The sequence below is a fragment of the Petaurus breviceps genome, unplaced genomic scaffold (genome assembly GCF_028583685.1).
Source record: "Petaurus breviceps papuanus isolate PSGF00001 unplaced genomic scaffold, PetGlider_PUasm1.0 229, whole genome shotgun sequence".
Taxonomy (NCBI): Eukaryota; Metazoa; Chordata; class Mammalia; order Diprotodontia; family Petauridae; genus Petaurus; species Petaurus breviceps.
The window spans coordinates 10611304-10629537 of NW_027185903.1; positions in this window are offsets into that span (position 1 = coordinate 10611304).

Sequence of the window (18234 nt, forward strand, 5' to 3'; positions counted from 1 at the left end):
AGAATTTTCTTTTTGCTTGTATTTATATTTCCAACTTTTAGCACAGCAAAAATGGTACAGAGAAAGTGCTTAATAAGTGCTTGCTGATTACTTGATTGACTGATAATCTTGATTGATTGGTTTTGTGAATAAACTCCTTATATTCTCTATATGATCTTAGAGATAATCTGCTCCAACTTGCTTCCTTTTATTTTTTACCTGAGGAAATTGAGGCACAGTGAGATGGAATGACTTCCCCAAATCACCTAGCTAATTGATGGAGGAGCTGGGACTAGAACTCATCTCTTCTCACTCCCAGTCTGGTATTAATTCTATTTTACCACAAGCTTTAGAATATAACTAGCTGAGTTGGAGGGGGAAAAAATCTACTTGGTGCTCCTGTGCAATTCAAAAAAATCTTGAAAGTTTATTTTTATATGCTCACACATAATATATATGCTTGATGGAGGGGGAAGGAAGTTAAATCTAGGAATCAAATGACATGAAGTAATATACTTGATGGAAGGAAAAAATAAATGTATTCCCCACATCCTAGAGCTGTAGAAGAATGACCGTGTGAAAAGGGCTGTAATTGATCCCACAGACATCGTGCTCAGAATTCACAGTCAACATGACCAAGTACTTGTCATCTTGACCAAGGTCACGCTCAGAATTGTAGAGGCTAGTGAATGTAAAATGATTTTGGTCAATTCTATGATTATGCCATGTCTTTTTAAAAGTAACGTGTGAAGTCTGGGAAGTTGGTCCTGCTCTTGTATTTGATCTTGGTGATTACCCAAAGGAATTTTATTCTGTTAGAGAATACACATTTTAGTTGGAGGAGGGAGAAATTGGAAAGGAAAATGATTAATGTTGCGCAGGAGCCCTATGAACTCTTCATTTTTTAGTTAGGTTTTTCATTATTCAGGTTACTCAACTCTGCCAGCTTTGGATTGATACCCAACCCTGTGGGGCACAGATATTCTGACAAGCAGTTTATTTAGCTCAGAGAAAGGGACTATAGACATGGTGATCTATTACTGCTATTATCCCCAAACATGTACTGGGAATCAGTTGTGTGCAGAGCACCATCCTGAGCTCTTTGTTTTTAATACATCCCAATACAAAGAAAACTTAAATGATGCGGTTTTAAGATGATAGCTTCCTATGAATATTAGAACATGAAATTATAATGACTCAGCTTGACCTTGGAGAAGAATTGAAAAATGTACTTCTTTCCTTCCCTTCTTTACAGAGGTGGAGAACTATGGATGTAAAATATTTCCTATTCTCTTAAGCAAGGCTGATATATTGGTTATTTCATATAAACTGCTTTTTCTCCTTCTTAAATATTGTTTCAAGGGATGGTGAACTGGATAAAGCCTAGGAGAGAAATATATTGGGAAATGAAGGTTATGTAAAAGGAAAAGATAGCAATAAAAATGATACTAAAATAAAAAAAAAACTACCTTAATAGCAAGATATTAGCTGCCAATCTGCCTTAGTAGAGGGAGTTTCTTACACTGATGAAATCACAGTTCCCAGTTATAACAAACAAACTGCAAACACAATAGTCCATTATAGCAAGCAGAACAAAAACCCTACGTTCTGCTGCTTACCAGCGGTATGACTGTGAGTAAGCTCTCAAGTTCCCTTAACTTCATTTTCCACATGTGCAAAATAGGGATGAAATCATATGTTCTAACTATGTACTGAGGTGATTGTGGAATTAAAAATAAGTTGGGTGTAGAAAGTGCTATATATATATGTGAGTTGCATTATACACTCATGACTGCATTTGTCAATATGTTTTTAAACCAGATCTGTGTTTTTACCAGTGGTCCTTACAGGGGATCTCTTGTGAAGAAACTCACTCTATTAAATGCAGACTGTCATCTGCTCAACAATTTTGGGTGGCTTAGGTTAAAATCCTGATCCATAATCAAACAGACAGTATGTATCAATGAGTATTTAATTCATGTTTTCCTGGACCCAGGTCAATCTTTCACGTTTTATAGCTACACCATTCTACTTCTCCCTCTTCTTAATACTGTGTACTATTGTCCACCTAAAGCCCACCTTACTGCCCTTACCCCTTAAGTTTGCCTTCCTTGGAGTCTCTATCTCCATCATTGGTAAATCTCCCATAATGCCCTGGCCAGGGATAGTGGTAACAAAATGAGATCTCTGCAAATCTTTGTGGATGATATGAACATGTTATGTGTATGGTCTATAACTATTTTCTATGCAGTTATCACAAAACTTCACTGAGCCCTGTGAGTTCATTCATTTAAACAGGGGTGGGGAACCTGCGGCTTTGAGGCCACATTCTACTAGGTCCTTGGGTGCAGCTTTTTGACCAAGTTCAAGTTTTACAGAACAAATCTTTTTATTAAAAGCATTGGTTCTGTGAAGTTTGGATTCAGTCAAAGGGCTGAACTAGAAGGCCAGATGAGGCCTCAAGGCCACATGAGGCCTCGAGGCCACAGGTTCCTCATCCCTGAATAAGATCTCTGAATAAATGTTCTGAAGGCAACTCATTGGCCATTTGTGGTTACACGTGCATGAGGCAAAATATTATTTAGAGATATAATACATTATTCCTGGAAACAGAGGCTTTGGAGAGAATAAAATCACCACAAACTTGCCCCCTTGATGACCAATACCCTATGAAAGCATTAGCAAACAAATTTCCCTCTTGTATTTTTCCAAGGGTGATCTAGCCTCTAATTGGAACTCAATGCAGCTGTTGCTGCTTCAAGCTGGAAGCGTCTGTAATTGCTCACATATTCTCAATATGCCCGATGAGTCAAGAGCTTAGGCTTGAATCAGCACATTTCCCTTTTATACAACTGGAGAATACTGGATCACAGTCAAACACTCATTTCCTGCCTGGTAGTGATCCACAAGTAAAATCCTGAGTGAATTTAGAGGAAAATTCTGATAAAGTCTTGACTGAATTTTTTTTAAGTCCTTTATGCTTTGACTTCTCCCATTTCAACCCCCAAAATGATATTAAAAAAGTTCTAATAATTTAAATTTATTTGGTCTAGACCTGGGTTTCTGTTGGTATAGGCAACTCCTATTAAGGAAACTCCCTCTACCAAATTAGATTAACCACTGTTCTACAACTTGTAGCCTTTGAGGGATATTAAAAGGTGAGGTGACTTACCCATGGTCACACAGTTAAATTTGTTTCAGAGGCAGAACTTGAACCCAGATCTCCTGACTCAGGATGGCTTGCTTTTGCAGCATTATGTGTATCATGTTTGTATAGTGTTTTAAGGTTTTTACAGGGAAACAAGGTGGCACAGAGCATAGAGTGTTGGGCCTAGAGTAAGGAAGACCTGAGTTCAAATCTGGGCTCAGACATTTACTAACTGTGTGATCCCAGGCAAGTCACCTAATCTTGTTTGCCTTAGTTTCTTCATATGTAAAATGAGCTGGAAAAGAAAATGGCTAACCAGTCTAGTGTCTCTGCCAAGAAAACCCTAAATAGGGTCATTAAGAGTCAGACACGACTGAAACAGCAACAGTTACATAAAAGATTTTTATAATACTTCACAACAGCCCTATAATGAAGGTAGCATAAGTATTATCTCCACTTTCTAGATAAAGAGCCTGAGGTTCAGAGAGGTTAACCTAGAGAAGTTAAATAACTAGCCCAAAGTCACTCAGCTTATATGTGACAGAGCTGGAACTCACCTCCATATCTTCTCACACCATGTGCAGTGGTCTTTCTATTATTCTCTATTGCTGGTACATGGAGAATACCTAATGTATATTTCACTGAGGGCTGGACCAGTAGCACTATGGTTATTTTGTAATAGATCTTTAAGAGCTGAGCTTTTAAAGGGGACATAATCATTCCAGAGTTCAACCACTCTAGATGAAAGTGGTTTGGATTTCTAAATTAAAAGCACACCATGAAAGGCGTACAGGAAAGGAGTAGATCCATAATACAGGTTAAAGGGGAAAGGCGTGTCTTCCCTTGCTCTAATTCACAAGAAATGAAAAGGATCCTGAAATCCTCCGGAATTGCATATTTGAGCTGGCAAATTAACCTGATGATTTGAACACTTTCTGCTTCTCCCTTTCGGACATTATCAGATAGATGGGCTTTCCCCTCTCCATTAACCCTGTTATCTATCCCTATTCCTTCCAACTTTAAGTACAATATCTGACTTAATTTTATATACCCTCATTATCTCCTATATACAGTCCATATCAAATGTGGCGAATTCCTGCAAGGTTGGGAAATAGCAAAATTCTTTTAGAAATCCCTGTTTTAAACATTTGAGATTATTTTTGGTATCCTTCCCACAAGATGATTTGGAGTTAACTTTTGGATCTCTTTCTCATTCTTATTTCTCCTTTATCACTGACATAAGCTTAATGTTCTAGATCTCTCATCATGCTTGTGTGTTTGCATACACACATATATGTATAGAATTTCTTGTTTTATAAATTCTGGGGTATGTATGACAGAGGATAATGAAAACTCAAAGTAATAAAACTCTAATGGTGGAATTTTAGGTTTTGGCAATATTTGGGTAGGGGGGAATAACAACAGCAATGATAACAATAGCTAACATTTATATAATGCTGACTACATGTAAGGCACTGTGCTAAACTCTTTATAATTATTATCTCCTTTGATTCTCACAACAACCCTGGGAGGTAGGTGGCATTATTATCCCCATTTCACAGACTAGGAAACTGAGACAAACAGAGGTTGACTTGCTGAGGGTAGCAAAGGTACTAAGTGCATGATGAGGTCATAAGCCAAGAGCCTTCCTAGGATTACTCAAGTTATTTCACAGTGGTGACAGCCTGCTCAGCTTACTAAAGGATAGTTATTATTGCTGGAATTCTATGTCTCTGTGATTCCCAAATGAGAGTGCTTTTGTTGGCTGTTCCTGGTGCTTTGTGGACCTTTCCTTGTGCCATGAAATGACCGTGGGTTTGGGCCTGGGATTGTGTGAAAGTCTGGCCTTCTCCTTGGAGAATAGTTATGACAAAATGGAGCATTCCTCTGTTGAGTCCAGAGCAGTGAGACAGAATTGCATGGGGAGCGAGTGCAGAGATTCCTAATAAATGCCTTGCCTTTTAGCCCCCTTGTCTCTTAGGAAACCAGTCATGTAAGCAACATTCCAGGAAGAATAGAACTGCTCTTGGGGAAGGCTTATTAGGTTAAGAGCTAGCTACATTTTTAAAGTGCAAGTTCTTTAGTTTATCTTGTTTATTGCTGTTTTGACTTCCTTTCCTATCTCCCTGAACTTTTCTACTTAGGCAGCTGTCCTTGTTTTCCCATTTCTAGAACCATTTCCTGCATAAATTGTGTGCTGTTGTACACAGTATTCACAAAATGGACCATTAGACATTGGTTCCCATCAATTGGACATACTTTTATAGAACCCCAGAATTTCTAACTTAGAAGGGATCTCAACGGTCTTCTATTCCAACCTATCACAATCAGAATCCCTTCTACTGAATATGTGACATGTGGTCACATAGTCTTTGTTTAAAGACCCTCCAATGCAGGGGAAACCCACAGCCTTCTGTGGCAGTCCATTCTCTTTAAGGAGAACTCATAAATTTAAGGAGCTTTTCCTTACATTAAGCCAAAATTCTCTTATTTAGAAAGAATTGGGTATGGACTCTTGTGCCAAGCTATTAATTACCTTTCCAATTATTTCTTCCATAGCTCTCATTTCTTTTCTAATTTTTCCCTTAGTGCTTTCATTTGATTTTTTAAATCATTTTAATTCTTAAGAAAAAACTTCAACCTTTCCAGCTGAACTTTTTCTTAAGCTATATTTTTCTTTGAGACCTTGGTTGTAGATATTTAGGAGTCATTATCTTCTTAGGAGCCTATCCCTTGAGAATCCCTGTCACTGTAAATGCTCTTCATTATAGGTTTCTTTTTTCTTTTCTCTTTTCCTGGTTTCGGGCTTTATGTTAAAGCCATCTCTGTGCACTTTTGGAGGGAATTTCTGGGTTGTTTGTTTTTTCTAGAATTTTGCTACTGCTTTCTTGGGATGTAGAGTGATGTTTATTCTAGTTTCTCAGGAACTACTTAGGCTGGGAACTTACAGGATCCCAAAATCTGATCAAGGACAAGGTCTAATTACTGCTCATTTAATGTCGTATCTCCTTTTGGGTGTGAGACCCCAGGTTGTACCCTATAAGGAAGGATCAGCTAACATAGCTCCTATGTGCTACATTAGAATAACCAATATAACACTTGTTTCTCTAAGTGACTGTATTGTGATAACACACATATTTAGAAATAGCCTTAGGTTTGCAGACAGTCAGTTCATGCAATTTTGTTTGATCATGTTACATCTGCCTCTACTAAATATCACTAATTTTCAAGCTTACTTATCATTTAAAGATGATGATTAAAGATACAGGTCATTCTATTCAGTCATGTGGCAAATAAACATATTAAACTACAGTAGGAATCTTTATAGGGCACACTATTTCCTCTGCTTTGGCCTTGCTTTCTTTTGTGCCCAGAATTCATTCTTTGTACAAATGTCCTCTATACAAAGTCTTTCATGACCCTCTGCTCCCAACTACTAGTAGCTTTACTCTAAAATTACTATGTATTTGTATCTCTCTCTCTTTCTCTCTCTCTCTCTCCTCTCTCTCTCTCTCTCTCTCTCTCTCTCTCTCTCTCTATCTATACGTCTGTCCATCCATCTGTCTGTTCATCCGTCTGTCCGTCCGTCTGTCCATCCATCCATCTGTCCATCTATCTGTCTGTCTGTCTATATATCTGTCTATCTATCTATCTACACATATACACATACACATATATACACATATCCATATATGCATACACACATATATTATATATACATGTTGGCTTCCTCAGTGAAACGGGATATTTTTTTATCTTTGTATCTCCCAGGATGTAATGCAAGGCCCAGTACATAGCAGGTATTTAATACATACTTTTTGATTGATCTAATCAAGGCCTTCTTTTTAATATTGTCATTGTGAAATATAATTATTTATTGGTTAAGTCATGCCTTGAAAACTAGGGTTTATATTAGGAGGTGGTGTGTGAGGAAAGGATCCTGTTGTGAAATTCAAAGAGACTAAGTTTATATAACATAGTCATGACCCCTGATTGTGCAGAACTGACTTGGAGCTTGTCCCAAATTCTAGGAGTATGCATGCAACAGGACATTGTTCATGAATGTCTAATCTAAAAGTGGGGAACATGTGGCTTCAAGGTCACATGTGACTCTCAAGGTCCTCAAGTTCAGTCCTTTGACTGACTACAAGCTTCACAGATCAAATCCCCTTAATAAAAGGATTTGTTCTATGAAACTTGGACTCAGTCAAAAGGCTGTACCCAACAACCCAGAAGGCCACATGAGGTCTCAAGGCAGCAGGTTCCTCACCCCTGTGTCTTCTGCCTTGTTTTATACGCTTTAGTACAAAGATACTGCTATCTCCCATCTTGAGGAATGAATTTTAAGTTGGTTTTCTAGTAGTGGCATCAAGTTTATACCAATCTATTCCCACTCTTATACCTCAACTCTTAAGATGAAGGGAAAAAGCTCATAATGATGGCCAGTTTAGCACTGTCCATTAATCATCTCATAGGAAAAAGTGTCATTCTTTCATTCTATTGTTAGCCCTCTCAACCTTGATTCTACCCCTTCCTATTTAACCTGATGGTGGAGGCAATCAACTAGAAAAGATGGAAGGGAATAATATCAAAGGTGCAGGTACAGGGGGTGGTCTTGGAAAGCAGAAGGGCTACTTGATCATCTGAGACAGTAGGTGATGATATGAGAGTGATATAGGGGGCAGGGGAGAAAAGGAGCTCCATTAATGGTTTTAATATTTTTCTTAGTGAAATATGAGTTGAAGGATCCAGCAGAAAGAGTGGAGGTATGGAAAGGTGAAGAAGTTTTGCAAAGAGAAGGAAAAAATGGGCAACAGTTGCTCTTGTAAGTAGTATTAGAAATCGATATATAAAAAGTAATAGGTTTGTCTAGGGGAGAGTTCAGTTGAGATTAGTTAGTATAAATTCATAGTGGACCACAATACCAATCCAATCTAATCTAACATGCATTCTTTGAACACCTACTCTGTACAAGAGAGAGCAAACGCATGATGTTCACAAATAGAGGGAACTTAAAAGAAAAATAACCTTTGATAACTACAGACAATTTGATGAGACACACCACTTTTTCAGGTGTGAGTTGAGGGAGTCATTATGAATTTTACCATGGTTTAAGCCCTGTTCAATTTATATAAATATGACACTCTTATTAATCTCCAAGTAGACACCTTTCCTCATAGTTCTTTAGAACATAGTTTTAAAGACTAAAAGACTAGATAAACATATTATTAGCAACTCAGCTTCAAAAGTTTTTCAGGCTTGCTGCATTCAAATAGAATTTTTGTTAACTAATCTCAACTGGGCACTCACTTAACATTGTGCCAGGTACTGTGTGAGATTTTAAAGAAGTAGACTGCATTTTAATAAAGAGTGAGGAACTCAAGGCTACTGATAGGTACTTTCTCTTTTCCATCTAACAATGTTTTTGTACTTTTTCCCTCTGATTTTCTTCTCTAATTTTCTCTTTCTGAGGTCTTAACATGTATGCCCTGCCCTTGAGGATCTTATCATCCAATAGGGCAGATGGTATGCCAACTATAAAGCAAGCTGTATACGGGATAAATAGAAAATAATTAATAGAATAAAGCACTGGAATTAATAGGGGTTGGAGGAAGACTTCCTGTAGAAGGTGATATTTTAGTTGGACCTTAGAGGAAATCAAAAGGCCAGTAGTTGGAGCAGAGGAGGGAAAGAATTGTAGAAATTGGGGACAGACAGAATATCGACATCTGAGAGATAGAATGTCTTATTAAAGAAACAAAAAGGAACTCAATGTCACTGGATTGAAGAATGGATGTCATTGAGTAAAGTGAAAGAAAACTGGAAAGGTAGGAGAAGGCTAGCTTATGAAGGGTTCTGAATGCCCAACAGAGCATTTTGGATTTTATCCCGGAGGCAAGAGAAAGTCACTGGATTTTATTGGAAATGACATGATTGGGCCTGAATTTTAGGAAAAATCACTTTATTGGATGAATGGAAGATGGATTAGAGGGGGAGAGACTTGAGGCCAGAAAATCTACCAGCAGGCTATTGAAATAATCAAGGTGTGTAATGCCAAGCAAAGGCAACTTTCCAACATTCAAAATACCAGCATAGGTGCTCTCCATTTTATTCAGTGACAAATTAAGAACAGATAGAATCAAAATTTAACATCATTCAAAATACAGCATTTACCAAGTGTGATTCAATAATCTCCAAGTACTACCTCATTTCGTCCATCACAAAGCCAGCTCCTCTTCTCAAATGGGATTAGTTTCCACTCATAAGTAAAGTACATTCATTTGTTTAATCACAGAGCACAAAAAAGTCAAAAGTTCCCTACCCTTGGATCACAATTGAATCTACCCAGAGTTACAACAAGCTTAAGCACAGCATTTAATACCCAAATGGAGGTCTTTTCTTCATTTTGACACCAGGCAAGTTCTCAGCAATCTTTGTTCCTGGGGAGACAAAGCTTAGCAAGGCCACAAGATACATTGTCAGTATCTTCATGAAGTCATTCTGTCTGCAGAACAGTCCTAGGACCCTTGAAAACATTAGCAAAACCCTCTTCCAGGATTTCTGTAAACATACAACAAGAAAATTCTTCTTCAGGGCTTCTGAACCAACAGCAAGGTTCCAAGCCCTCTGCAACAACAGGACTGTCTTTCACCAGTGGACAGATCTGGCAAAACATCATCAAAACAGACAGACAAAGTACCAGCATAACAGCCATGTCTCCTCAGTCCTTGGCAGCTCTGGGTGGCAGCTCTCAAAAGTCCCGGGCAATTCAAATTGGCCCTCAGCAATCCTCTCAGCCTCTCTCTGCCTCCAAGATGCTGCTTCCAAAAAGTTCTTCTGCTTCTCTCCTTTCTTGTGTCTCTCTAAACTTACATCACCAGCTCCTCCCAGTCTAGCCCTCTCTTTTCACGTCAACAAGTCCATCCCACAAGTGGGATTCACAAGCTCTGGGTTTAACACAATCAAACCAAAAATCAAGCCAATACAGGGGGATCTTTAGATTCCATTACTATTACAAGGTGATAAGAGCCTGTACTAGAGTGGTGACAGAATAAAAAGAGAGAGGGGTGAGTATTCAAGAGATGTTATAAAGGTAAAATAGATTGGCCTTTGTAACAATGTGAATATGGAGATAAGAGATAGTAGGTGTTACATGCTGACTGCAATTGCAATTGCTAATAGTGCTTTATTGTATTGATCTGGCTCATTCTTCTACAGTCCTGCAATGAGAAGTAATATGAAACCCAGAGCATCTTTCAGTAATGTGTAGCATACTTCCCAAACAAAAACTTGACTGACTATATCCTAGAGATGACTGCCAAAGTCAATTCAGGAAGACAAGTTCTGCACCCATGAAAAGACCAGAGAACCAGGGAACAAAGTCCTTCACTGTCTGCCAAAGGGCTTCATGGAGCAAAAATGTTGAGAACTTTGCCCTAAAATCAGTACAGTATTATCTCTGCAAAAAAAAAAAAATAAATCGAATTGATAAAGGTGTTGGACAAAGTAATTTTTTGAGAAATGTTAGCTGTTTCTTCTTTTCTGTTGCTTCTCTCTCCAAAATGCCTCACCTTTCTTTTATGTGCACAAACTCTCTGGGGATGCATATGGTGGTAAAGACATGGACAAGATGCATTTCCAAAAAAAAAAACATTAATTAAAAGGTTTGAAGCTTCTTGTATTCATAATTAACCTTTTAATTTTTATTATTTTTATTTAAATAAAGACTTGTCTGTACAATTGATCTAATGTAGATGGGAAGATAAATAATTATAAATCAATGAGAGAAGCTTTGTTCTTTCATTATGCTTCAGTACTTTAAGCAACTGGGATTGAATCCATGTCAGCTCTTCTTCTCTGAATGCAGAAGGAAAGCCTTCTTCAACTTAAAATGCAAACTTGGATCTATCCACATGCACCAGGAGCCTGGAGATCAAAGGTACCTACCTTCAAACTAAAGATCATTAAAAGTTCACATCCAGACTAGGACATTGCTTAGTGACTCATCAGTACTAGGACCCTCTAGTTCTAATAAAAGTTGACCCTTGAGGTTATAGATGATCTGGAATTCTAGCTGTTACCCTTTGATAGTCTGCAGATATCTTAGAAATCTTCCCTAGTTTCTTCATGCTGGGGGTGGCCCCATAAATTGTCACTCATGTTTGGCCAGGGAAATTATATAATCAGTGCCTAGGAGCACTATCTCCCCAAATGCTATCACATTGCCACTCACATACTGCCACTTACACCTTGATGCTGCTGTTACACTGATTCCACTCCAGAAAAAGGCTCTCACTCTGAGGACCTTTGTTACTATTTGTGTTTCTTCTTCTTTGTAAGATATATCCAAAAATGAAGAGTGGTTCAATTTTATAGTTTTATTGCTAGAAATAAACATTTTTAAATGAACCAGAATTAATTAGATATAAACATATTACATAATAAAAAGTGAACAAAACTGGAAGTTGGAAGACCTAAATTTTAGTCTCTACTTCTTGGCCACGGGCAAGTCACTAAAACTTTTAACATTTAGATCTTTCCTTCTTTGTGAAAGTCATAATATGTACTATATCTGCCTCAAAGAACTATTGAGGGGTAGGGAACATGTCGGATATGATCATTTATATGAAAGTATTTAGGAAAATGTAAAGAATTTACAACTCAAAAGTATTATTTTTTTTTCTCGAAAGTATTCAGCTATTTAGTAAGAGATCTATTCAGGATATTAGCAAACATTTTCCGCAGTACTTTTAGAAGTTATTTCATATCTGGGAAAATCTGAGAAATTCATTTTTATAGTGCTCTTAAGGGAATTTTAGTAGAAGAAAACACATTTTTGAATAACATTTTTCCTTGTCTGCCTGCTCTCCAGGGGCAAAATGTGGGTAAAGGGTCATATTTTCTTAAAAACATTAAAAGATTGTTTTCTCAGATTCTTTTTTGTTTAAGAGAGTTAAGTACATTAAAATGGGAATATTTTAGTCTTTTGTTTCATTGTATTTTTGTATCATATGCCTCCATGTTGGAGATTTGTGAGTGTATGTAGAAATTAGAGTCCAGAAAATGCGTAGCTAGGTTGTAGAATTGTAGGTGTAAGTCGCTTAATATTGAGTGAATGAAAAAAAAAAGAAGAAAGGAAATTGAGGGATGCTATTAAGTAACAGTTAAATTATATCAGCCTATGGATTTAGTCTTTTACTTTCTTATTTTGGAAGTATGTTTCTATTAAAGGAGATTCACAAATGTGTTTTTGTGGGGATCAGGAAAGGCCTTTTTATAGAAGCTAGAGCTGATCCAAACTTCAAAGGAAGCTAAGGATTCTAAAGAATCAGCTAGATGGCTCAGAGCACTAGTCTGGAGTCAGGAAGACCTGAGTTTAAATTTGGCCTCAGACACTCACTAGCTATTTGACCCTGGACAAGTCACTTAACCTCTGTTTGTTTTAATCTACTGGAGAAGGAAATAGCAAACCACTCCAGTGTCTTTGACCAGAAAACTCCATATGGCATCATGAAAAGTCAGACAGGACTGAACAACAACAAAAGAATTCTAAGAGGTGAAGGTGATGAGTGAGTGTACTCTTGGGATGGCCCTGTGTAAAGGCATTAAGAAAGGAAATGGAATAATGCGTTTGAAAAGAGTGAAAAGGTCAATGTGGCTAAACTGAAGTGTACCTAAAATGGACAAGTGTATAATGAGACTGGAAAAGTAGGTAGCGACCAGCTCATAAAAAGATTTGAAATGATAGAGAAATTTCTATATGATCCTAGAGGTAAAAGGGAGCCACAGGTGTTTATTGAGCAGAGGAATAAGATGATTGGCCCCATGCCTTAGGAAAATCACTTGGCAGCTGCAAAGAAGTGTGTTGTATTCTTTAAAGTACTATAGAAATGTGAGCTACTATTAATTTTTTAAACTGATAATAGATTACAAACTCCATGAGATAAGGTCCCTTGATTTAGCTAATCTTATCTCCCCATCCACTTAACACAATGCTCTACATACAGTAGGTAATTACTAATGTTTATTGAATTGAATTAGCAAGAAGACTTTGGATCATTATTTCTACCATAAGGTATTGTACATCCTTTTCAAGGTACTGCCTTTTTCATGTGGGCACTTCAAACTGTGACCCAAATAGAGACTTAAACCATCTTGTCAATGATTCAGAATGATGCTTTATTTGTATGCAAACAGCTTGAAGATTTAAAGGGCAGAGAAATAACTTTTTAAAAATTAAATTGGGAAATCCGGCCTCAGATACTTAACACAAAAACTAGCCATGTGACCTTGGCCAAGTCATTTAACCCCAATTGCTCTGCCAAAAAAAAAAATTGGAAAAATGTGAGCATGAAGAAAATGGTTTTAAAATCACATAATAAGAGGCTGGACCATTTAGAGAACTTGGATCTGCAAGGTATTATGGTACCTCAATATATTTGCATACCTGTTTTAAGATTTAAAATGGTAAGACTGAATTTTGTATGTAAAACTGAGAGATAGCCAGACTTCTGAGCTTTGCAGTTCTCCAGCTTAAAGAGAGCTGCTAGCTTATTTCAATGGTATAACATTTTTCCAGCAAAAGCATAATTATAGTTGAAAGAGTTTGTAAATGTTATACTGGTTTGCATTCACACAATGTTGAAGTTCAGCAGGCAAGGATTTGGCAGAAGAGTAGATATGAGTGTTACAGTTGTTCATGAATGAAGTGAACATCAAACAACATCAAAATTTATACTCCAGAATTTTTAATTTACTCCAAGAATTCAGTTTTCCTCCCACCTGTGCTTCCCTGAAAATTTCCTCTAAGTGTGTAACAATGTTCCCTAAGAAATACTGAACTCCTTAGTGGGAGTGTGATCTAATTTTATATGTGGATTATAATGTATTTATTATTTAGACATAAAAAATGATACTATAAGCAAATTAGGAGAGCAAGGAATAGTTTACCTCTCAGATTGATGGAGAAGGGAAGAATTTATGAGGAAACAGGAGAAGAAAACATTATGAAATGTATAATTAATAATTTTTATTATATTCAATTGAAAAGTTCTTACACAAAGCCAATGTAACCAAGATCAGAAGGGAAACAGAAAGCTGGGAATCAATTTTTACAGTCAGTGCTTCTGATAAAGGACTCGTTTCTAAAATATACAAAGAACTGAGTCAAATTTATAAGAATGCAAGTCATTCCCCAATTGATAAATGGTCAAAGGATGTGAACAGGTAGTTTTCAGATGAAGAAATTAAAGCTATCTATAGTCATATAAAAAAGTAAAGTGCTCTGAATTACTATTGATTAGAGAAATACAAATTAAAATAACTCAGAGGTACCATATCACATTATCAGATTGGCTAACATGACAAAACATAAAAATGATAAATGTTGGAGAAGATGTGGGGAAATTGGAACACTAATGCATTGTTGGTGGAGGTGTAGAGAGAAATTTGGAATTATGGTATCAAACTCAGCATGACTTTTGACACAGCAATATCACTACTAGTTCTGTATCCTGAAGAGATCATTAAAAAGGGGAAAAGGACCCACATGTAAGAAAATATTTATAATAACTCTTTTTATGGTGGCAAAGAATTGAAAATTGAGGGGGGTGCCCATCAATTGGGGAATGGCTAAACAAGTTGTGGCATATGAATGTAATGGAATACTATTGTTCCATAAGAAATAATGAACAGGTAGATTTCAGAAAAACCTGGAAAGACTTGTATGAACTGATGCTGAGTGAAGTGAACAGAACCAGGCAAACATTGTACACAGTAACAGCAACATTGTGCAATGACTGATTTTGATAGACTTAGGTCTTCTCAGCAATGCAATTATCTAAGTCAAATCCAAAAGACTCATGATGGAAAATGCTATACTTCTCCAGCTAAAGACCTATGGAATCTGAATGAGATTGAAGCATACTGTTTTCTTTTTTTGTTTTGTTTTTCTTTTCTCATGGTTTTTCCCTTTTGTTCTGATTCTTCTTTTGCAGTATGATTAATGTCAAAATGTGTTTAATATGATTGTATATGTGTAGCCTATATCAGATTGCATGTCATATTGGGGACAGGAGAGATGAGAAAGGGGTGACAATTTAGAATTTAAAATCTTATAAAAGTAAATGTTGAAAACTAAAAGTGAATGAATAAATTAAAAAAATACATATGAACACTTGTTATGTTATTGTAATTTCTTTTGCCTTACTGCTATGTAACTAGTTATGCTTGCAATCTGAAAGCATCATCATCATGAATGACTAGTTCATAGAAATGGAAAAAAAATTGTGGGAACTTTATAGCTTATGTAATGAATATGGGAAGTATATTTCCCTTCAGCAGAGTTACCCTTAGTTAGATGGTTTTTCTCTGAGAATGTAGAGTGAGAGCAGGTTAGAATGAGCAAGGAAGTCTGTAGATCAAAAGCAGGTGTCCACATATTCTGTGTGAATCATGTGAGGTACTACTGTGTGAGTGGCTGCTGCATGTACCAGGTATTACACTATTTTATTACTCTAATTCTTATTTATTTTATTCATCCTTTATTTACCACTCATACTTATTTGAATTAATTCCCTTTTCAATCTTATTATCAAATTTAAGCTCTCTTTCCTGCTCTTTTGCTTTGTATACTTTTTTCCTCTTTCATAGATAATAGGAATTTTACTCATTCTTAGAGATTTCCACATCCCAAAATCATAACTCATGGATTTAAAATTTTCTTTTATATGTGTTTAGAACATCTAAAATAACTATACCTTCCTTAGGGTTTAGAACTAAGAAAAGACCTCATTTTATAAAAGAGGCTACCAAGGTCTAGAGGGGGGATTTAATTTCCTAAAATTACACAGCTGATTAATGAAATAATACTATTTTTGGTTTTACAGTAGTAGTTGTAGTAGTAATGATAATAAAAGATTAACCTAACCTAGTCTTCATTTCTAATTGGACTTTAAAAACTGGGAAATTCTCATTCACAGTCTAAAGCCTCTTCAGAGTTAGGGGCATCTTTTTACCATCCTGATAGCTTCTTACTCTTAGTTCCTTCTTCTACTGCTCATCATTGTGGTTGTTTTTCATAGAGAAAACATCACAACAGATCCTAAAAAAAGGAATCTCCCTTCCCCCACTGACAACTGCTTCAAATAGTAGGGGTTCATAATGAGAAAGTGTAGGTAGTCATCATCCATGTGTGGGAATATTTTAATGATCAGGTGAATGTCTGTTGTGGTTACTTTCATGCTTTTCTACTAAGTACAGAGATCTAATATAAAGTCACAAAATTTTAAAGTAGAAGGGACCCTCAAAGTCATCTATTCCAAACATCTCATTTTAAAAGTATGTAAAGTCAGAAGAGAAGTGACTTTCTCAACGTTATAAAATGAATTAATGACAGATTATCTGTTGTGGTCTGAAAATCGTATAAGGCTTAAGAATATCTGTACCTTTCAGGCATTCCCTGTCTGGTTCACTTGGTTTCATATGCGTTCAATCCTCAACTTTCACAGGGATAACATTCTTAGAAAATTGTGAGAGAATTAAAAATATGAATGTTGACACACCGAACCTTTGGGAAATAGGGAATTAGGTTCCCATGACAACCAAAAACCGTAATATTTTGCTAGATATTGCTGAAAATACACTTTTCCACAGGCAATTCTTTATAACAAAACATTAAGTCTGATAATATGCACTTTTCCTACCATGGTAACTGTGAAATAGCCCATAAAATGGAGTACACAAAATAAAATCAGTAATATGCAAAACATTTTTTCTCACTAGCAATTCCCCAGAATTCTGTGACCTTTTGTACTAACATAAAAAAAATGATTGAAGACAATAATCACTTTTTTTTAAAAAAATAAGCAGTCAGGGTTAAGTAATTTTCTCAAGGTTACATGGCCAGTTATTTCTGGGTGTGGTGCTAAGTATCTGAGCCCAGATTTGATCCCCAAGTCATTCCAACACTGGAGCTGGTGCTCTTTACTTGAATAATCACTTTTCTTAATGCTTGAAATCTGTAGTACCATAAGTATTGTAGGGCAAATATAATTCATAAAACTAAAATATTTTTTAACCTGAATCTTACCTTCCACTGTGTGAAATGACAATGTGAAAGCATTGTAATCTATACTATACTGCTGTAAATGTCTCTACTTTATCTTGATCACACTATGAAAACCAAAGGAGCGGTTGCTGGGACTTTAGTCACTGCTGTCCAAAGACATCAAGATGAGTAAGGTTCCAATAGCACCTCCAATAGCCTGTCCTTCATGGCTGATCAATGGCCTTGGAGTCCATGAAGAACACACCTACTTGATAAGATCAGTAGAGTCACAATTGCACCAGAAAAATATGAGTTTTAAAGGCAAACAATGAAAATATGCAATGAGGAACTTCTTACTCTACAAACGTAGAGTAAACAAGACCAGGGAAGTGCTAGTAAGATACTAGCCCCTCCACAAACTTGCACCCATCATGGCTCTTATTCTTTTCCTCTACTGTTCTTAGCTGCAAATGCTTAAAGTCACAAAAGTTAAACATGGGAATTGTTGAAGATTAACTGCACATTTAAAATGTGTGGACATGGGAAAATAATTAAAAACTGAAACTGGATCTACAATAACAAGTTTAAAAAGTTTCTTGAAAACATCATGTCATTCCTCTCCATTGACCATCTCCCTAGAATAGGAAAATGTGCTCAAGATAAGTTAATGACTAAACTTGATATGTAGCCATCAGAAGCCATTATTTGGAACTATACCTTTCTCTAACAGGTAAATGTAGCTCACCATTTTTTTTTTAAAGCAATCGGGGTTAAGTAACTTGCTCAAGGTTACATGGCCAGTTATTTCTGGGTGTGGTGCTAAGTATCTGAGCCCAGATTTGATCCCCAGGTCATCCAGACTCTGGGGCCGGTGCTCTTACTCGCTGAGCCACTTGGCTATCCCTAAGCAATTAGGGTTAAGTAACTTGCTCAAGGTTACACGGCCAGGTGTTTCTGGGTGGGTGCTAAGTGACTGAGCCCAGGATTCAATCCCCAGGTCATCCTGACACTGGAGCCGGTGCTCTTACTTGCTGTGCTACCTGGCTGCCCTTGTAGCTCA